This window comes from Triticum aestivum, chromosome 2A (assembly GCF_018294505.1).
Source record: "Triticum aestivum cultivar Chinese Spring chromosome 2A, IWGSC CS RefSeq v2.1, whole genome shotgun sequence".
Lineage (NCBI taxonomy): Eukaryota > Viridiplantae > Streptophyta > Magnoliopsida > Poales > Poaceae > Triticum > Triticum aestivum.
The window spans coordinates 35,895,047-35,902,969 of NC_057797.1; the positions used below are offsets into that span (position 1 = coordinate 35,895,047).

General features: G+C 36.4%; 1 long non-coding RNA gene across 1 annotated transcript; it reads right to left on the reverse strand.

Annotated features, from left to right (window-relative positions):
- Positions 1 to 2,659: 2,659 nt before the first annotated feature.
- Positions 2,660 to 3,392, reverse strand: LOC123184508 (uncharacterized). Its single transcript, XR_006492983.1, has 3 exons — positions 3,173 to 3,392; positions 2,864 to 2,942; positions 2,660 to 2,788 (listed from the first exon to the last, which is right to left on the reverse strand). It is a non-coding gene; the product is annotated as an uncharacterized lncRNA (long non-coding RNA).
- Between the last annotated feature and the right edge of the window lie 4,531 nt (positions 3,393 to 7,923).

A 7,923-nucleotide genomic window follows, 5' to 3' on the forward strand; every position in this document is an offset into this window, starting at 1 on the left:
GATGGTGCCTAGTCATCACAACCCACCATAATCTACAAGGCTATGACCATCTATATTGGTCATTAACAACTAGAAATAAGGCAGCGGACTAGCACTGTTTGCTTTGTGACCATTTCGTGTAAGGAAATTACGACCTTTCTGACCAAAATGCTCGCAATGGTTTAGGGTTTAGAGCCCCCTGAACAGCTTTTGACCAATTGGTCTAAAATGGTCATAAATTTATGACCAATTCTTCGAGGGTCACTGACAGAAGGTCATAAATTGACATATTTCTTGTAGTGCTAAGATCAAGCAAATGATGCTAGCTGTGTAGTAGCACGAACTCCAGACTCGAGAGCAGACCAATATATATTCCATGGCAGGAAAGGGTGTAGCGCCAGCTCTCCGATTTATTCCCAGGGGATCTCGACGTTGAGATCGAAGTCCCTGGGAACCCCGTTTGGGTTTGGGGCCGCCGGCGGCACCACCGCAGCTGCTCCGGCCGGGGCTATGTTCAGATCAACCGCGGCTGCGGCCAGAGGCTTCGGAGCTATGGTGAGATCAACCGTGGCTGTGGCCAGAGGCGCCGGGGCTATGGTCGGCGCCATGATGTTGTCAACGCCCGGGGCGACGACGAGCCCGTCCACACGCTCCTGCGCTTCATATATCTTTTCCTGGTTTACAGTTTTCTTGTGCTGCTGTATTGGGATACTATAATTGGAGAATATAAAAATGACCTACTCCATGGGAAGCAGATTCTTAATTCTTTCCTGGAATGGCCACAACCTCGAGGATGCTGCCTATGCTACGGCGCTACACCATCCATATCCAGGTGACGTCAGCAACTCCATCAACACAGCTCGTTCACGCCATGAGCCTAGTGTCCTCAAGTTTGTGCCTTAAGTTTTCTAATTTTTTCCTTTTAAATTTGTAGGGATGGATGCAAAACATAGGAGTATATGTCTGAAAACACTATTTCTTGTTTGACTTTGCAGCCTTGATGTTATTCGCTACAATCCGATTTGCACGGAAACCTAACAAAAATACAAACTAATTAATGTTCTAGTCGGTTCGGTATACGTAGCCGAAGGAGGCTACTAACTTTTCGAGTATGTTATTTAGGTAGAATCAACCGAGATTGTAAGTTGTTAATTCAAGCACAATCGAGAAGCCAAACGGTTCCTCGTGCACCTCAAATAATATAAGTATTCTCATTGGTTGGCTTGAAACGGTAGATAAAACAGCTCTAAAACCGCCTCCAGGCCCGTTCTATACTAGTGAGTAAACATGCACTAGTTAGCATTTCGCAAAGAGAAACTACGTCAGTCCAAGTGTTACGTGCTAAAAATACGACATAACCTTCTAGAGTACGCATGTCGCCAGAAAAGCTACAGTGCATGTTATATGGTGTGCATGGATCCACTGGTCACACCACGACGATGCTACTGCGCTACACCATCCATATCCAGGTGACGTCAGCAACTACATCAACACAACTCGTTCACGCCATAAGCCTAGTGTCCGCACGTTTGCGCTTTAAGTTTTCTATTTTATTTTTTCTTTTAAATTTGCAGGGCTGGATGCAAAACATAAATGAGTATATGTCTGGAAACACCACTTCTCGTTAGACTCGCAGCCCTGATGTTATTCACTACAATCCGATTTGCACGGAAAAAACAAACAAAAATACTAACTAATTAATATTCTAGTCGGTTTAATATATGTAGCCGAAGGAGGCTACTAACTTTTCGAGTCCCTTACTTAGGTAGAATAGACGTAGATTGTAAATTGTTAATTCAAGCACAATCGAGAAGCCAAGCGGTTCCTTGTCCATCTTAAATAATATGAGTATTCTTTTCGGTTGGTTAAAGACGGTAGATAAAACAGCCCTAAAACCGCCTCCAGACCTGTTTTGTACTAGTGAGTAAACATACACTAGTTAGCATTTCGCTAAAAACCCATGCCAGTTTAAGTGTTACATGCTAAAAACACAACATAACCTTCTAGAGTACACATGCCGCGAAAAAAGCTTTCCTTTGCTGCATGTTATATTGTGTGCATAGATCCACTGTTCAACTTTGAAACAAGATGAAACATGACAGTACTCGATAAAATTATGGTTATACAACTTTTATTTAAAAAAATAAACTTTGTAAAATTTGTGTCCAAGCCCGTTCTAAGATGCTGCTATTAATCTGATTTGTCCAATCTCTTTGGGATTTGTGTCTACTCATGCATATCTTTCAATATTTCCTTCGTATCCTCTTTGAACGTGTGCTCATGCTATGGCCCACCATTGTCAACTCATTTAATGAGTATCCGCTCATGTATATCTTTCAATATTTCTTTCGTATCCTCTTTCAATGCGTGCTCATGCTATGGCCCACGGTTATCAACTCTTTTAATGAGCGACCACTCATATATATCTTTCAAAATTTCATTCGTATCCTCTTTCAATGTGTGCTCATGCTATGGCCCACCATCAGGGGCGGAGCCAGCATAAAAACGAAGAGGGGGCAAAGAGGTATACGATTTTAAAAAAAACATATATATATATATATATATATATATATATATATATATATGAGCTAGTAGGTAGACGATTTAGAAACCAACCACAAATGCATACATAGTGTGTAAGAAACAAAATTGCATACTTGCTTACATAAGATAATGTCATCACACGTAACTATAACAGGTTCATTGCCAAAATGAAAGCATACTAACCACTGAAGGTAGAATAGAATAACTTGAGAAATATGAATATGTCGTCCCTTTTCTTGGTACTCCTTGATTTCTAGCCTTCAAGCTGCAGGAAAAAATCATATTTAAATAGAGATAATGCAAACATTGACAGATAAAAATATAAGCTTGAGCACATTACCGAGTAAGTTTGTTCAGATCAATTTCAGGCATATTTTCGATTATGGATTTTGCAAACAAAATAATCTCCGTTAGCTTTCCTGTCAATGTCAAATAGGAGTAGTTAAACAATAAATACATTGACGTACATGAAGGCACAATATTACTAAAGTATATCGATTTTATTCTTCTCCAACGGCCACATGCTTCCTGCGGAATTGTTACATTAAGCTAGGTTCAATTAACCTAACTACATGTTTGTATCTTTTAAACATGAAACCAGAATAGACTAATAATAAAAAAATTAGAAAGGAACAGATCAGAACTGAACCTAGGGCTTATGAGTGGGGCGCTTGTTTTTTCCGTTGGAGACGGCAACGCGTTGGGCCGGCCGGCGTGCACGGTACAGATCAAGGCTGAATGGCTGATCATCGGAGGGACGGCCGGCGGCGTGTAGGCGCTGCCCACTTTATAGCCAGGCGTCGGCGGCTTCGGCTGGGCGGTCACGCGAAAAGTAGATTAGTCAGGATGAACAGAGGAAACGCATACGGTTGTAGCGATTTGAGCCAGCTGGTATGCATCTGCGTGTTGTATTCTCTCTTAGATGGGCTGCTCCGTGGCATTTCCTAAACGGCGCCTGTAGCGCCTGTTTTAGGCTTACCGGTACAGGGCGCACACCCCCACGCTGGGCCTGCCCATGTTACTTTTTTTTTCTGTTACAGATGCAAAAAATCAGCGGTTCGGTGACTCGAACTGGCGATTTCCTTGCTCTTAGTTCGTTGTCACAACCAACCAGCCACACCTACTTGATGTGTTTATATATAGCCTTTCTCTTCTTATATAATGTTTCTGTTTTTTTCTTTTTTTGCTGGAATGGTTTTTGTTTTGCATTTTTTTATTTTTATTTTCGTTTTTTGGAACAGTTTTTTCTTTTTCTTTTTTTATTGGAACGGTTTTGCTCCTTTTTCTTTTTCCTAATTGCGTGAACATTTTCCTCAAATATGTGATTTTTTAATCAAAACTAAAGAAGTTTTCTTCAAAGATCGATGAACTTTTTTCCAAATTTGATGAACTTTTCTTTTTCAAATTCGATGAACTTTTTTTGAGAATTGACGGATTTTTTCTCAGATTCGATGAACTTTTTCTCAAATTTCATGAACTTTTTTCAGAATCGATGAACTTTTTTCAAATTCGATGAACGTTTTCTCAAATTCGATGAACTATTTTTATATTCGATGAATAGTTTTTAGATTTCATGAACTTTTTTCAAATTTGATGAACGTTTTTCTCAAATTCGATGAACTTTTTACAACTTCGATGAACTTTTTTCAAAATCGTGAACTTTTTTGAATTCAATGAACCTTTTTTCAAGTTCAATCAACTTTTTCCAAAATCAGTCAACTTTTTTAAAAGTTTGTGAACTTTTTTTTTCAAAAATCAATGAAATTTTTGCAAAGTCGTTGATTTTTTTTTTCAAAATCTATGAACTTCTTTTCAAATTTGTGAACAATTTTGAAAAACTATGACTTTTTTAATACATGAACTTTTTCCTATTTCGTGACGTTTTCTGAAATCTATGGATATTCAAATTTTGTTCAGTTATTTTTTTCAAAAGAAATCGCAGTTTTCTCTATAGCGCGGATAGAGTTTAGTTCTTGAAAGTTTCGCGTTGCAATATTTGTTTTTTTTATCGGGACGTTGCAATATTTCATGTGGGCATAGTTGGTCATGTGGTTAGCCTGCTCTGCTCTGCCGCTAGTTGGCGCGGGTTCGAATCCTCGCGAGAGTGTTATTCTGGGTGTATTTTTGCGCCATACATTTTTCAGTGACCTACGTGTTCATGGGCCGGCCCACTAGCGTGCTGCAGTGGGCGCCCGAATCGTCAACGGGCGCATAAGGCGCCCTATAGGAGCTCCCCTGCTCCGTTGCTGGCTTTCTCTCACAAGAATAGATGGGCTTCTAAAACAACACAGAAGTGGGCCAGTGGGGGCAAATGTCCTGGGCTGAGCGGGGGCAATGTTCTATATCGCAGGCCGGGTATAAGTGGGCCAAATAATCGAGTGGGGGCATTCGCCCCCACGAGGTTCAACATAGATTCGCCCCTGCCCACCATTGTCAACTCATTTAATGAGCGCTGGTTCGCCGTGTCCCTCCCGGTCCAGGTCGGCAAATCCCATTGGACGCTCATAGCATTCAATTGTCCACCAATCACATAGTGGTAATGTACTAAGCGACATATCAGCCAGTCTGATTAGCCAATGGCTATCCCTATTTTGGGAAGCTTCTTCTGTCCGGTTTTTATTGGTTTTGGGAATATTCTCAAAGGTTTCAGTCTGTTTTTTTATTTTCCTTTACAATTTTTTTGGTTTCTTCAAATATGTTCATTTATTTTAAAACCTATTCAGATTTTTCCCAAATATTTACAGTTCCAAAATTTGTTTGCATTTAGAAAATATTCATAATTTCAAAAACAAATCACGTTTTCTTTAAAAATGTTCACATTTAAAAATATGCATATGAAAATTATTCAAAATCCAAAAATTGATATTTTTAATATATTATTTTAAAAATATGTTCATAAACAACTAAAATGTTTCACTATTTTACGAAAAATGATCTCAAATTTTTAGAAAAAAATATGTGTAAAAATATATTGTTTTCCATAAACCAAAATAAAAACCAAGGAAAAAGAAAAAGAAAACGAGAGAGCGCTTGCTATAGCGCATTGCTACATGGGCCAACTCGCTTCTTTTTAAAAATCATCTTTCCTTGTTATTTCCTCCTCCATATCTGACTTGGTTAAAAAGATTGCGTTCATGGCCGACAAGTATGCTAAGTACCCCTCCGTTCCAAAATAATTGAACTTCTATGATATTTTTCAGGTTTTTTTAAGTTTGACCAACTCCATAAAAAAATCCACAAATACGTATGCTATAAATTAATATAGTACAAAAATATATTCCATAGTGAATCTAACTAGGGAAGTGGCCCTTGCAAATTAACAATGAAACATGTTTTCCAACAATTTTGTAAATAAATAATAAATACTATAATCACTAAAAAATATTCTTATTAGGATATGACATATCCTATACAGCGACATTTTTAATTATTTCAACTTGTGAGCAAATGCTTGCCATGTTATTTTCAAAAGTATTATATTGACGGTCATGAATGACCTTTGTGCATATTAAATTATTAATCCTTCTATTCCAAATTAACTGAAGTTATAGTATTATGTTAATTTCACAACATCAATATATATATCATGGCAATATATTGTAATTCATATCTAATGAAAACTAAGTTGATTTATAGATATTGATGTATTTTTACATAGACTTCAATCAATTTGGAATGGAAGGAATACATACCATCATCTCATCGGTTTATGTTGTTTCCGAGTAATGTTAAGAGTTGAACAAAGGTGATGGCCAAATGATGTTAACGTAATCCACTAATATAAATATTTCTACAGAAGTGGATAAAAATCCACATGAAACGGTAAGCCAACTAAACTGTGAGAATTTTGATTTGGAAACTTTTTCTAGATCTTCCTTACTTGTATTTACTTGCTATATTTAAAAGTATGTGATGTTTGAGACATCAACATATTTTTTATGTTACAACTTTGACCATTCATCTGCATAATATTCTTATGAAAATATGATAAAATACATTTTGTCAAAATTGTAATGTCATTTTTCATAGCTCTGTTTTATTGGTTAAAGTATGCTATCAAATGGAATCTATTATATTGAAAGAAATAAGCTTTCATTATTGTTGTGGATTTTGAAGTGCACTTTTGATAAGCGGGCATCATATTTATAGTTTGATTAATTTATATATTAAAGTATCAATTATATTTGATATATATTTGAACAGCCCTAGAGAACATTGACTGCTCATTATGTTTGTAAGTTAAACCTATCTACTACAAATAGTTAACAAAAAAAAATCTTATTTTGATTGTAAGAACAAATTAATGTTCTTATATAAAGTGAACATTAGCTCTTATGAAACACTATTTACTCACTCCTTTCATCGTAAGAATAATTTGGAGCGAGAAAATTGGGATTGATTGATCAATACATACAACAATAGTTGTTCATGTTGAAAGTTGTGCCCTATATATAGGTTGGGGAATATGACATTTTTTTATAAGCGTCAATATTTGCACAGGAAGAATCATCAATTGTTTTAAAATTCCATATTTTCAAATGATTCTTAGAACCATATTATACATGTGGTTAAATTGCAGAAATCAAAATCGTCCAGATAGTTATAATACATACGCACACAATGCTGACTTCGGGAATTCGTTCGATCAGTGCACTCCTTCATGAGTCATGAAGCAGAAGCCAAAGTGGTTACTATTTAATTTCAAGATGGTAGATACTATTTAATTATAAATTTGTAACATATTCTTCCATTTAATTTTAGTAATATAGAAACAAAATAAAAACATAGAACCTCACAATATTTTCAATGTTATGGACAATATGACTTTTGATATGTCAATCTCATTTCAGAAATGTAGATCCTCATGATACTATCAGTGCTATTGAAGAGGAATGGATATGAGGGAAAAAAATTGAAGATACATGCAATTATGTTTTGTCCATATCACTGATATTACAATTTTAAGGTTGTCAACATAATTCTCCCTAGTTATCTCCAAAACAAATAATTTCTACTTCTATTGTGATCCAAAACCTCTTAGCAGTATTCCTTCCTACATTTTATCTCTACAGCAGTTATCCTGTATGTCGACCATGGGACTACGGTAGTAAACTTCTGCAATAATGATTTTCATAAATTAGATAGTACCACAAAACCACTTCCTGAACCAACGTAGGAGACATACAAAAGGGGACATATTAACTCCAACGAACAACAAAGATCTGAGATGATGGTATCTTCTAACCAGACAATGGTTGAGCCTTCTAGGTGGGGACTCATGATTTGAAGATATTTTGAGGTCCTGCATGGTTAAGGGACAAAAATTTCAACAATAATATCCGCTATGTAATGGTATGCTATGTCCAAGTTATTTATTAATGTTGTAATATAGGAACTAAT